Source organism: Peromyscus eremicus, chromosome 6, assembly GCF_949786415.1.
Source record: "Peromyscus eremicus chromosome 6, PerEre_H2_v1, whole genome shotgun sequence".
NCBI classification, from domain to species: domain Eukaryota; kingdom Metazoa; phylum Chordata; class Mammalia; order Rodentia; family Cricetidae; genus Peromyscus; species Peromyscus eremicus.
The window spans coordinates 73,241,334-73,254,495 of record NC_081421.1 but is presented as its reverse complement, the minus strand read 5'-3'; positions in this window follow the sequence as shown (position 1 = coordinate 73,254,495).

Sequence of the window (13,162 nt, the reverse complement as noted above, 5' to 3'; positions counted from 1 at the left end):
AGTTCTCATTAACAGGATACAGTGGAATTATGTATTTTTGGATGTGGGCTGGACCCTCAACACCATTTCCCATGTGTTGTTTGTTCAGACTCTTCCCCCATCTGCCTAGATACTGTGACACTGATGTCCTCGACTGTCTGAGTGATTGCTGTGGTACAGAGGTCTTCCCAACCTTTTCCCCCACCTAACAAATTTTCTTGGACTATTAAGTAGATGGACTTCTCTTTAAGCTTGGAAAACATTGGGTGTGCTGCCATTTTGGGTTAAAAGAATTCCCTTCTAGTGGAATCGTTTACAGTTTCCTTGATAAGGTGCTACCAGAATAAACTGGAATATGGAAGGGTTTCCAAAATTGACTTAAACAATCTCAAAGGTTTTTATTACAGAGTGCCTTTTGGTCAGTCTTGGCCCTGCTCATTATTCTAGGGAGAGTGGTATTCTAGATAATTTATGGTGCAGAATGGGAAGACATTCTATGGTAACCAAATTTATAGGAGATTTCATCGTGGAATTGGTCTGTTTAATCTCAGAAAATAGGTGTGAATGACGATGGTCATAGTTTTAAGAACCAAAGACTATTCAGCCAATAGGAGGCTTTGCCAAGAGCTGGAAAAATACCATTCCCATCTGTCATACATTTATGAATTGCTATAATAAATTGTTTCCCCCACTAAATATAAGTTGAAAATTTCAAGCATATACTTTACTACATAAGGTTTCCCGTATGGCAGTGGGTAACACAAAACTATACTATTTGGAGAATTTTTTTTTTCACATTGGCAGGGGTGCTCTTGGCTTGTTTGATTTAATATTTCCAGTAAGATTTTGTACTTAATATGTTTAATTTAAGGACAGCCTACTCCTGGGCTGGGCTGTTTCCTTGGGGTACTGGGCTTGCAGAGAAAATCATTTTTGTTCAGTCTTATGCTTTGATCTTAGAGTATTCAGTTAGCTTACTCACGTGTAGACTCAAATATACTCCATTTTACACTTGACACGGTCAAGCCACCTGTTGATAGAGCCAATGTTTCCACTGTGAAGAGGTGACTTTAGGAGCTATGAGGTGAGTCTCATCTGAGCCAGGGTTCCAGGTATTCAGCATCCATTACAATCTTAAGATATCTATCAATTTCTCTAGTTGGCATCCTGTTCCCAAGGGCACTTTTCATTGCAGATGTGTTTATACCATGCCATCTATGCTTCTAATCTCCTAAATAGAAAACTAGAATATTTTGGATTTTATTATCTGTAATGCTGAGGGCTAGACTTCTTTCACAGCTATTGTCCAAAACATACGGAGGGTATTACACCTGGTCCTAATGGTCAGCATTAGCTTCCTAGTCAGTCTTCAGTGCAATTGAAAGTGTTGACTTTAATCTTTAAAACTCCTTGTTGTTCAGTCACCAGTTACTTTAGATACTGCATCTCTCGCTACGTATCATTGTGGAGATTAAAATCAGCTGCAGCTCTTGCTATTCACAGTCCCTGGTGGGTTGTGGGCAGCCTGGGAGCAGGATCACTTTCTAAAGGACTTCCCTAAGAACCCTCTACTTTTGTCAATGATAAAAGCAATATTTTGCAGCTTGGGACTTGAATGCTTTGTTACATATCTGTAAGTCCATAGGACTATGATTAAGTGCTGCTGATTTTTATGTTATCTGTCGTGAGAGAGTTCAGGACACCAAATCTATTTCTTGGTGAATCAGAAAATAATAGTTGTGCAGATTAAAAATAGAGCTAACATGCATCTGTTTCGTATTCGCTAGTGTGGGATTTTTATTTCTAGTGTTCTCTCACTCTAGTTTTCCTTTGAAAAACTCATTTTCAGTATCTTCAGTGAAGGAATTTGTCCTTAATCCTGTGGGGACGGTTTCAAACTCCATGATGCATGCTAAATCACTGCTCCAAGTGCTTGGTGCTGTGTTTGATTAATGTTTTATCAATGTCTGTTACTTATAAACTTTATAATGGGAAATAATTTTATGTTTTGTGCTGTACGAGGTTCAAGAGCTCTGGTTAACATGAATGTATTTCAATGACGCTACTACATCCTAATGGACTGCACCAGTTCCCATGATGTCAGGCTGCAGGGAAATGCTCCAGGAAGGGAATGTGATTGGTGACAGGACTTCAAGGAACTGATAGTGAGATATGATGGAGTTCTACTCCTCTCCCTTCTCTCCTCCTCCCTCCACCTTTGTCCTCCTCTGATTCTTCTCTCTTCCTCAGCTTGACTCCCATCCAATCTTAAAAAATATAGGGTACTACTCAGAAGGTGTCTGAATAATCCAGAGAAACACAGCTCTGTGATCTTGCAAATGTTAAATGCATCTGTACATAGTTAACCTGATTTCTTATTTTTCATAGCTAACTAAGTTTATATCTTAGTATGTATGACAGTCCTTGTTTCTATGAGTTGTTTACTTTTTCTGCCTTCCAGCTTTTGTGCAATGCTGTGGTACTGAAGGGACCCAGTCAAAGGCTCCTGTAGCTGCAGCAATGCCCACACTTGTTCAGTGGGACCACATTGTTTCAGTTCCTTTTCCATTACAAACTCCCAGAATACTTGCCTGTCCAATAATATTTATGTGTTTCCTCTTAGATTCCTTCTGCTCTCTTCATACATTATTTTGGATCATATTCATCTTTCTGTGAGAAAATGCATTATCCAATTAAGTAAAAAATTGTGTCATGATTCATCCTTATTGTTTTTCACTAGAAGGGCTTTTGCAGGGGTCAGAGGGGATGAAGACATAATAGCCGTGGTTTTAAAAATGTTCAGGTTGTGTGTCCTGGAGGCATCTAACCATGGGAAGAAGGCCATTGGCCATGCAGGCCTGGTGTTCAGAGCAGGGCAGATGTGGGAGAACTATCTCCCCTGTAGGAAGCAGTTGAAACTGAGTGTGATGTCTATGGCAGGAGATCACCAGGTGAAGAGGTGAGCAGGAGCCAAGGCTGCACATTCAGCAGCAGGCTGAGGCGGCAAGGGAGAGGATGAGCCTCTGAGCAATCCTGTGTCAAAAAGGTCATGCCACTCAAGCTAAAGGCAGGATAGGGGTCTCTGTCTCTGTCTCTCTGTCTCTGTCTTTGTCTCTGTCTGTGTGTGTGTGTGTGTGTGCATGCACACACTTTTTTTTTTGCATTTCTTTGTATATTCTAGGCATTAACTCCAGTTTTAAAGTATGTTTGCAATGGTTTTTTCCTATTTTTTAAGCCCTCTGCTCATTCTGCTAACAGTTTATTTTGCTCAAGCCTTTTCACTTCATGTAGTTCCATCTGTCAGTTCTTGGGGCTGTCTGCTGGGCTATTGGGGTTCTAGTCAGAAAGTTCTTGCCAATCCTGTGTTCTAAAATATTTTCTGTTAGCAGTTTTAGCATTTCTGGTTTTAAAATTAAGCCCTTTAATCCAGCTGGCGTTGATTTCTATGCACAATGAGAGAGGTGATTTTAATTTCTTTCCTCTGCAGGTAGATATCCAGCTTTCTTAGCATCATTCATTGGAAAGGCTATCCCTGTTTCCAGTGCATATTTTCAGAACCTGTATTATTTAGTTTTTGTCAACTTGACACAAACCTAGACATACCTGGTAGGAGGGAACCTCAGTTGAGGAATTGCTTCTATCAGATTGGCTTGTAGGCATGTCTGTGGGGGGCGTTTTCTTGATTGTCAACTGATGTAGGTGGGCCCAGACCATTGTAGGCAGTGCCATCCCAGAGCAGATAGTCTTGAACTACATAGGAAGGTAACTGAAGAAACAAGAGGAAGCAAGCCAGGAAACTAGGTTTCTCCATGGTCTTCACTTCTACCCTGCCTCCAGCTTCTTGCCCTGAGTCCCTGCTGTGGCTTCCTTTAGTGAGGGACTGTGACCTGGGAATTGTAAGATGAAACAAATCCTTTCTTCTCCAAGGTCAAAGTGTTTTATCACAGCAACAGATCAGCAAACTAATACAACACCTTTGTCAAAAATTAATAGCCTACAGCTGTGTGGATTTAGCACCGCGTTTCTGTTATGCTCCATTGGTGTACATGTCTGTTTTTGTGTCCACCATGTTGTCTTTACCACCATAGTTCTGTAATATAGTTTTAGGTCAGGTAATGTGATGCCTCTGGCTGTATTCTTTCTATTTATATAGCTTTGTCTATCTGTGGTATTTTTTGTTTCCATATGAATTTTAGAATTGTTTTTTTCCTAGAGCTGAAGAATGTTGTTGGAATCACTATGGGGACTGCACTGGTAGGGTAGTCATTTTCACTATTAATTTTGCCAGTCCAGAAGTATAGGCAGTCTTTCCATTGTCTCCTGTCTTATTTAGTTTCTTGTCAGTTTCTTAAAAATTTCATTATAGAAGTCTTTTATCCTGTTGGTTAGGTTCATTTCTAGTTATTTTATCTATATTTTTAGACTATTATAAGTGAGTTTTTTTTCATAATTTCTTTGTCAGCAAGTTCATTGTTCGTGTTTTTCTTCACCATGGTCTGAAAGACACATGAAATTATCATTATTATTTATTATTATTATTATTTTTTATTATTATTTTTATTCATGCCATAAAGCCCATTTGTGGTTTGTAATAGGGTCAGTTTTAGAGAAGTTCCATTTGCTCCTAAGGAGAGTATGTATTGCCTCTTTGTTGGTCTGTATGATCTATAGATGTCTGGTAAGTCCAATAGATCTACTATGTTATTTAGTTCTGGGATTTCTTTGCTGATTTTTGATGTGAAGGATCTATTTAGATATGTGAGTGCGGTCTTGAAGTCATCTATTATTATTGTGTCTAGGCTTATGTGATCTCTCATGCTTTAATGTTTGTTTTATGAAATCGTGAGCCCCCAGATATGGTGCATAAATGTTTACAATAGTTGTGTACTCTTGATGAATCCTTTTTGCCAGCTCAATACTATAGAATGCTAAGAATGCTAGTCATACCCTTGAAAGATTTCATAAGTAAAAGGTCATTTATTATAGTTAGTATGCAGAACTGCTTGAAATGCAATCTTAGAGTGAATTGCTACAGTTTGTATGGGGTTTGTTCTCCAGGAATTTGTATGTTGGAAACTTGGTCCCAGTGTGGTGGCTTCAAAGTGATAGTGCCTATGAGAGCCAGGCCCAGCAGAAGGCAGTTAGGTCTTACTCTCGTGAGCTCACGGGCATGGGCATGGGCATGGGCATGGGCATGGGCATGGGCGCTGTTACTGCTAACGGATTGCTTCTGGTCTTGTGTATGGAGTAGGGTATCAGAGCCTGGACTATTTCCTGCAGGAGCTGGTTTCATAAGAGGGTACCCGGCTCTTTCTCCCTCTTTTGCTTTCTTGTTTGTATTTCTTGCTTTTCTGCTGTGTTGTGATGGAGGCAGCCTGCGAGGGGGTGGGGTGGGGGAAGGGGGGTGGGAGGGAGGGGGGCTTACAAGGACAGCAGCTGTGTCATTTGTACCTTCATGACACCAGAACTGTGAGAAAAAAATAAATCTCTTTTCTTTATTTGTTGCTTCCCACCATCTGATGTTTTGTTACATCAACACCAAAGGACTATAGTGACTATTCTCACAATTATCCAAGGGAAATGTGCTTTAGAGTAGAACAGAAAAACCATGGTACAGCATGTAACTACTTATTACATTAACCCCAGACTTAAAATTTATATGGAAGCTGGCCTTCAACTCTCCATCCATCTACTTTAGCCTCTTGAGGGTTGGGATTGAGTGTGTGCTACCACGCCTGGCCAGTATGTACATTTTCATATAAATCTGTCTCTATGAGTTAGTTTTCATTTAAATTGATATTCATTCTGGCTTGTCTACAGTAAAACAACAAAACAAAACAAAAAAACAACTAATTTTTCCAATGATTAAAGTGATTGGGGAGAGACAAGGTGACAAAAAAAATCTTTAAAAAATATCACCTTATTGCCTTGTCCAGCCTCCATATGGGGTTTCCACCTTGTCCTGTTGTATCTTGCTTTGTCTTGGAGATTTGTTCTTTTCTGAAAAGGAAATAGAGTGGGAGTGGATCTGGGGGAGAGGGGAAGTGGGGGGAGCTGGGAGGAGTGGGGGGAGAGGAAATTGTAATTGGGATATATTGTATGAGAGAAGCATCTATTTTCAATAAAAAATACTGCCCTCGTAATAGTCCCCCAGAGAGCCAAGTGATCTCAAGACTTTACAAAGCTACATAAGCCAGAATGCAAAAGAAAGAGCTTCAAAGACTGAGACTGAATAACTCTTTCCAGCATGGAGTAAATGTCACTTATAGTTGGTGGGTTTTGCTCTTTTGGGGGGCCCGCCACCCAGCTCCCAAATAAATTCACACACACGGAGGCTTATTTCTACTTATGAATGCCCGGTCTTAGCTTGACTTAGTTTCTTGCCAGCTCTCTTTAACTTACTCCAACTACCTTTTGCCTCTGGGCTTTTCCTGTTATCTAACTTCTGTAAATCTTACTCTTACTACATGGCTTTCTGTGTAGCTGGGTGGCTGGCCCCTGGAGTCTTTCTCCTTCTCTGGCTCCTAGCTCTCCAATTCCTCTTCCCAGTTTTCTCCTAGTTATACTCTCTGCCTACCAGCCCCGCCTATTCTTTCTCCTGCCTTGCGACTGACCAGTTCTTTATTAGACCATCAGGTGTTCTACACAGGCACAGTAACACAGCTTCACAGAGTTAAACAAATGCAATATGAACAAAAGTTACACACCTTAAAATAGTCTAATACAGTCACTCAGAGAAATGACCACCTGGGAGAGATAGCTACTGAGCACACAGGTGGAGCACAGGAAGTCCTCCAGCCAGTGTTCCCTCCCTCACAAGCAATACACTGCAGCCGCTGGCTGTGGGGACGACAGATAGAGCAAGCATATTGGAATGGAAGCACACCTAGATTCACGCTTTCTGCTGGTGCACAGGGCTCCACATTGGCCTTGGGAAATGAATGATGTGCTAAGAAATATTATCAAGCGGTCCAGTAAACAGGCAGGGGTGGAGAGGGCTGCTAGCAGAGGAATGGCCTCGGGTTGCAGCTCTCGAGCACCTTGAAATGGGAAAGCAGAAAAGTGTGGAGAACAAGAGGAGAGAGGTACTGAGCCTTAGACAGTTCGAGATGGAAAGAATAACTGTGCCTAGCTGATGATGAGATGCTTGGGAAACATACTTGGATTTTCCCACCACCATGTTGGGAAGCTGAGGTGGGCGGAGCCAGCAGCCACAGCTGCTGCAGTTTAAAGCAATAGCTTCACAATAAGACAGATTCAGATGTAATAGTTTACAATGTGTGTAAAATATATGTAGGCTTGAAAGAGACAAAAAAGGTGATATATACAGTTATAGAAACAAATACATAGTTTTAAAAAATAAAGTCTTTAAAGAGACAATAAAATTAATATAAAAAATAAGCCACTTAAAGATGAATATTACACAGAGAATCTGGATTGTGTTGTCTTTGGGATTCTTAACTGCAGAGAGATATTTGATTGTAAAGGAAGCTGAGTTAAACCAATATGTATATTTTAAAGATATCTTGACTTCAAAATTTGGATGTAAGGATGTGTTACTTTGGAAAGGAGACTCTGCTTTTGTTCCCACAGAAAGCAAGAGGCTATGGATTTGTTCCAGATTAAGATACATCAGGTTTGACTAGCCAAGACCCCCTGAAAGGTCTCCGATGACACCATGGCCCAGATGATCCAACATCCAGAACGGTTTAAAGGCAACTGGCTCAGACAATACAGCCTCATGGACTATTCCATAATCCTAAAATTTTCTTTGTGTCCCCATAAGATACAGCGCCCACCTCCAGCAGGAAGTAGTAAGAGAAGCTACGCTCAAATTCCCAAATTATATGTAATTTTACTTTGTTAAGGTTAAAATCTTCCTTTTTGAAAAAAAAAAGAGGAAGTGCTGTGGGATGTTCTGTATGGCAAATGTGTTGCTAATTGGTCAATAAATAAAACACTGATTGGCCATTGGCTAGGCAGGAAGTATAGGCGGGACAAGGAGGAGAATAAAGCTGGGAAGTGGAAGGCTGAGTCAGAGAGACACTGTCAGGCTCCATGATGAGAAACAGCATGTGAAGATGCTGGTAAGCCACGAGCCATGTGGCAAGGTATAGATTAATGGAAATGGATTAATTTAAGCTATAAGAACAGTTAGCAAGAAGCCTGCCACGGCCTACAGTTTGTAACCAATATAAGTCTCTGTGTTTACTTGGTCGGGTCTGAGCTGCTGTGGGACTGACAGGTGAGAGAGATTTGTCCTGACTGTGGGCCAGGCAGGAAAACTCTAGCTACAAGTTTGGTAAGAGAAACTAACTCCACCTTGATGCAAAGATCTCTTCATGATTCTTTTCTCCTTTTACATCAATGTCCAGGCAAAACAGCTACTGTGTAGCTTAACACTAAGGGAAATGAACACGGAACTGAACTACCTCAGTAGTGGGTGTTTAGACATGCTCACTAGAGCAACTTGCACTCAAGAACTTTCTTTCAGATTCTTTCCCATCGTTGAAGCTGGCCATAACAAATAAAGAACAAATATCCTAAGCCATGCATATACTTCTTGACTGGGAGCCTTATCTGCCATGAAGGAGGCCTCCTTCATAACAAATAAAGAACAAATATCCTAAGCCATGCATATACTTCTTGACTGGGAGCCATATCTGCCATGAAGCAGGCCCCCTTCCCACCTGCTACCAGGGAGTACACCTCCTTCAGCCTCTCTTTCCTGTCAACACTGTACCAGAGTGAGATGTCATTGGCAGCTCAGCAGTTGGTGTCACCGACACTGGGGCCCTTCCTTTTGGAATTCCTACCGGAGCAGTGACAGCTGGGAAGGAGGCAGGTGTGTGAGGCACCCATGTGAGTAATCTGCCCTGTTAACCTGCAGAGAGGATTTGTGGGGAGCATAGAAGCAGGACAAGCAAAGCAGAATCTTAAAAAGACATTCCTTATATACTAGAGAGCCTGGCTTAGGGAAAGGAGAGCTGTAAATGATCCATGTGAGAAGAAAAAAAAAGAGCAAAGTTTGTTTTTAGTGTCTAGTTATAAAGTAAAGCTAGATAGCGAGCCCTTTGTGGGCTAATTAAAGTGAAGAAAAGAACATAGAAAAGGCAATGCAAAGAGAATACAGAAACTACAAGGATGCTGGCCATTATCCTGGGAGCTTTCTCTCAAACTATGTGGCATCAGTTCCTGAGCCTTCTCCTTTGGAATCAGTCATTTTCTAACCCATTTATATGCTATTGCTGAGATGCTGGTACTAATATTTGCCCAGCACTCTGCTCATACACATACCCACATCATAACCTCCCAACCATATATGGAAATTATTATTATTATTTATAAATTAACCGAGGCAAAGATTATCCAAGGTAAGATCTGAACACAAGCCTCTGGAATCCAAATTGTGAGAGACCCCTCCCCATACTTACACCAAGTAGAAGGGCAGCAAAACCAGAGCCCTTAGAAAGCCCACAAGGAGGGTGATGTGGTAGGAGTCTTCCTTCCATGCCTTACAGCCACCCGTTGAACCACATGCCCAACACTGACAAAGTGCCTCAGAGAGAGGAGACAAAATTTGAGACATGGAAGATTCTTTCAAAAAAAAAATACAAGGAAGAAAAACTGTTCGTGTTGGCTAGGACAGTCACCAAAGCTTCCCTAGAGGGGACAAAGCTTGATCCAAGGAGTACTAAGGGGGAAGACGGGGCCAGTTTAGTGGAAGATCCTCAGTGTGAACAAAAATGTAGAAAGAATGACAAGCCTTGGGGTTGCAGAAGGGATGCAGAGGGCAGGAAGGTCTCTGTTTCCTGAGATCAGCTTAATTGGACTATAATGTAAGTGTTACAAGAGAAAGGGGTGAGAATAGAAGGAGATAATAGAAAGAAGCAAACAAATCCTTCCCCATGCCTTCTGTGTGTTACCCGCTAAGGATAGGCAGACATCAGCAAAGCACAGAAGTTGGAAGATGGACTCCAGACAGTAGCAATAGAATTATAAGAGTCTTAGGTAGACAGTTAAAAAAATGAAAGCGTGTTTGTAGGTAGATGTAGCTGCTGGCAGGCAGACGGAGTAGAAATGCTGTAGAGCCCCCCTACCCTTCAGTGGTAGGGAGGTTATTTGAACAGTATCTATGTCTGGTAGTGGGTAGTATTCTGAAAGGAAATCTGTAATGGCTCCATGCTTCTGTTCAAATTGCAATTCTGCCATTTGATGGAAGCCTAGTCCTGGGTGAGTCAACCTCTCCAGGCCTCAGTTTCCTTCTGTGTTAAGTAATGACAGCTGCTGCGTCACTCTCTGCAGTGGCTCTGATGATCTCTGGAACAGAACTGGCTCTGAACTCACTGCACAGATTCTTGTAGTCAGCAAGGGGAGAGCAAATGCTTAGGAATCGCATGGGCATGGATTATTTAGCTTTTCTTGACTTTGTAGATTTTTATCTATGAACTGACTAGAGCCAGTACACAATGCTTTTGTAAGATGAGAACAAGAAATTTGAAAGGTCAGATTGTTATTCAAATTACTAACATGTAGATCATGGGTGTTCTTGGAAGATTTCTTAGACTATAAACATGTCCCACAACTAAGTTCATCTAAGACACAGAAAGTTCCATTAAGTTATTGTCCTGGATTCAAAAATCCTGTTGGACCATAAATACTTTTTTTAGAGAGGACATCTTTAAGCTATTGTCTTTTAGTGATACCAACTTATTTATTTATTTAATTGATTTATTTTTGTTGTTGTTAGACGAACTCTGCTCACTGTAAGGAGTCAAGTGGACAAATACAGATAGAAGTCTAATGGGAAACCCCAGGAGAATCCCAACATTTGAGTTGTATGGTGGCTTCCTTTAAGCTGGGTAAGGGAATGGGGTAAATACTTTGAAAACTATAGCAGAAAAGGAGGATCCAAGTGTCGTAGCAAGAGTCAGGAAGATGAATGTCCCAATTCTGTTAGAGCAGAAACAGCCTCAGTTGGGTACAGGATAACAGAAGTCTTGTCTGCTCTATAAACAGGCAGGCATGTTCAGTCCTTAACATCTTCTACTGCTTTTACCTTTCTCCATTTTCTCCCACTTTCTGCCCTTCCCTTCCTCTTCCTTCCTTCCTTTTTTTCTTTCTTTTATTCATTCAACAGACCTTTTGATCTTTGCTTCATTTTCAATATTGTGGTAAACTCTAGGGATACAAAGTTATATAAAATATATCTCCAGTAATGGTTGGGTCTGGTGGTGATGGAAGCTAACTCCATAGATAATCATGTGGTTAGTTCCTGATTCCTTCAAGAGGACCAACAATTCAGCTTGGACTTTTTTGATGGAGCAGTTGGCGTTGAGACACACAGGGAGTGGCTTCAAAGAAAATGAGTCTCAGGCTAAGTAGTGTATTCATTGGAGAGCTGGAGATGTGAAGGGGAGTAGCACATGGAGCTGAGACTTGAGTTTGAGGAAATGTAAGACACTTTCTCTGGTAGGAGAGCTGGGCATGAATGGAGGAGCAGAAAGGTGGACCAAAGCCAGATACCATGGGGCTGGTGTGCTAAAAAGATCATGTCTCAGCTTTCTGACTGTGACAAAATGGCTGGGGTGTCTTGTATAGAGAGAAAGTTCCCACTAGTTCAACAGCTTCTGAGGTCTCCATCCATGGCCAGTTGGCTTATTCCCTTTGGGCCTGTGACAAGGCGGGGAGTACACTGGTAGGCAAAGCTACCCACCTCCTTGTTAGGAAGCAAAGGAAAGAGAGCAGAAGAAGCCAGGACTGCACAGTTTCCCTCGAGGGTACACCCTCAGCAATGAGAAACCTCTGCCTGGTCCTTGCTCATAATGCTACCACCATCTCCGTGTAACACTAAGAGTGAAAATAATCCTTTAATGTGGGGGCAGGGGCAGTCCAGATATAAGCTACAGCAGTGAAGAGTCACATTCCAAAAAGCTATGGAACTATGTGGAGTCTTTTACCCTTGAGAGGCATGGAGAGGAACTGATTTCAGCCAACATCCTCATAACCCTTTTTGTTTCACTGTGTGATTCCAAGCAAGGGACTTTCACAAGCCCCATTTCTAAAGCCTGTACTAGAACATGCCTTGCTGGGTACTGTAACATCTAGAGAATTTTACAGGACATCTTCAGTAGACCTGGGGTTTATAATTCCAGGATAGGTGGTTCCCCAAACAAAGAACCACTCCTTTATGGTTGACTGAACTCATGTTCACTGAGGAAGTAAGGGTGTCATGAAATTGTAGGTCTGTGACACTTAGCATGTTGTCTCTCGACTTCTCCAAGTCTTGGATTGTTCACTCATATGGTTGAAGGAGTCACTCTCACAAAACTAAACAAGGAGAGTACTCGTCTTCCTTTCTATTTATTCATTTATTTTCATTTATCATTCATTTGCTTTTTAAGACAGCATCATGCTTTTGTGGCCTAGGCTGGCTTCAAACTGACAATTCTCCTGCCTCAGCCTTCTGAGTGCTGGAATTATAAGCAGACACTACCATGGCTGGTTGGTGCTTGTCATAGATAAACTCTTCTCTTCTTCCCTTCCACCTTTCACCCTTCCCTTCTTCCTGTCTTGGTTTTCCCTTTCAGCTGCAGGCTTTTGTATGCCAACACTCTATCTCAGGAAGCAGGGACTGTGCTGTCACCACTGAAGAAGATGCGAACAGTGAATAGCAAACCATTGCATCAGGTCAAACATCTGGAAATCCTAAACATGGCTGGCGACCAGAGGCGAGGTGCTGGCATGCCTACCAGGAAGCTGGCAAGTGTGTGCACATAGCACTTCTGGAGCAGGACCTCAACACAATGCTTGCTTCGCTGTTGCTTGAGTGCCTACACAGGTGTAGATCAAATTCAAGGTCTAAATCAAGAGAAAGTATTACCACATGTTCCCATACAAAGACTAGTGCAGCAAAGGCCACCTCTGCAGGAGAAGCAAGACTAGAAGTGGGGATCCAGGGGAGAAAGAGATAAAAGAAAAAGAGCTGCCAATGAAAAAAAATTCATTAGAGGAAAACTATGTTGTAATCCCTTCCATGGTGAGGACGAGGGCACGTTCCTGGACCACTTAAAATGCCCTATGGAAATCTTCCCTTCCCCCCTTTTTAAACTTTCTTTTTATTTATTCTTTGTGTCTTTCACATCATGCATCTAGATCCCATTCATTTCCCTGTCCCTTTGTA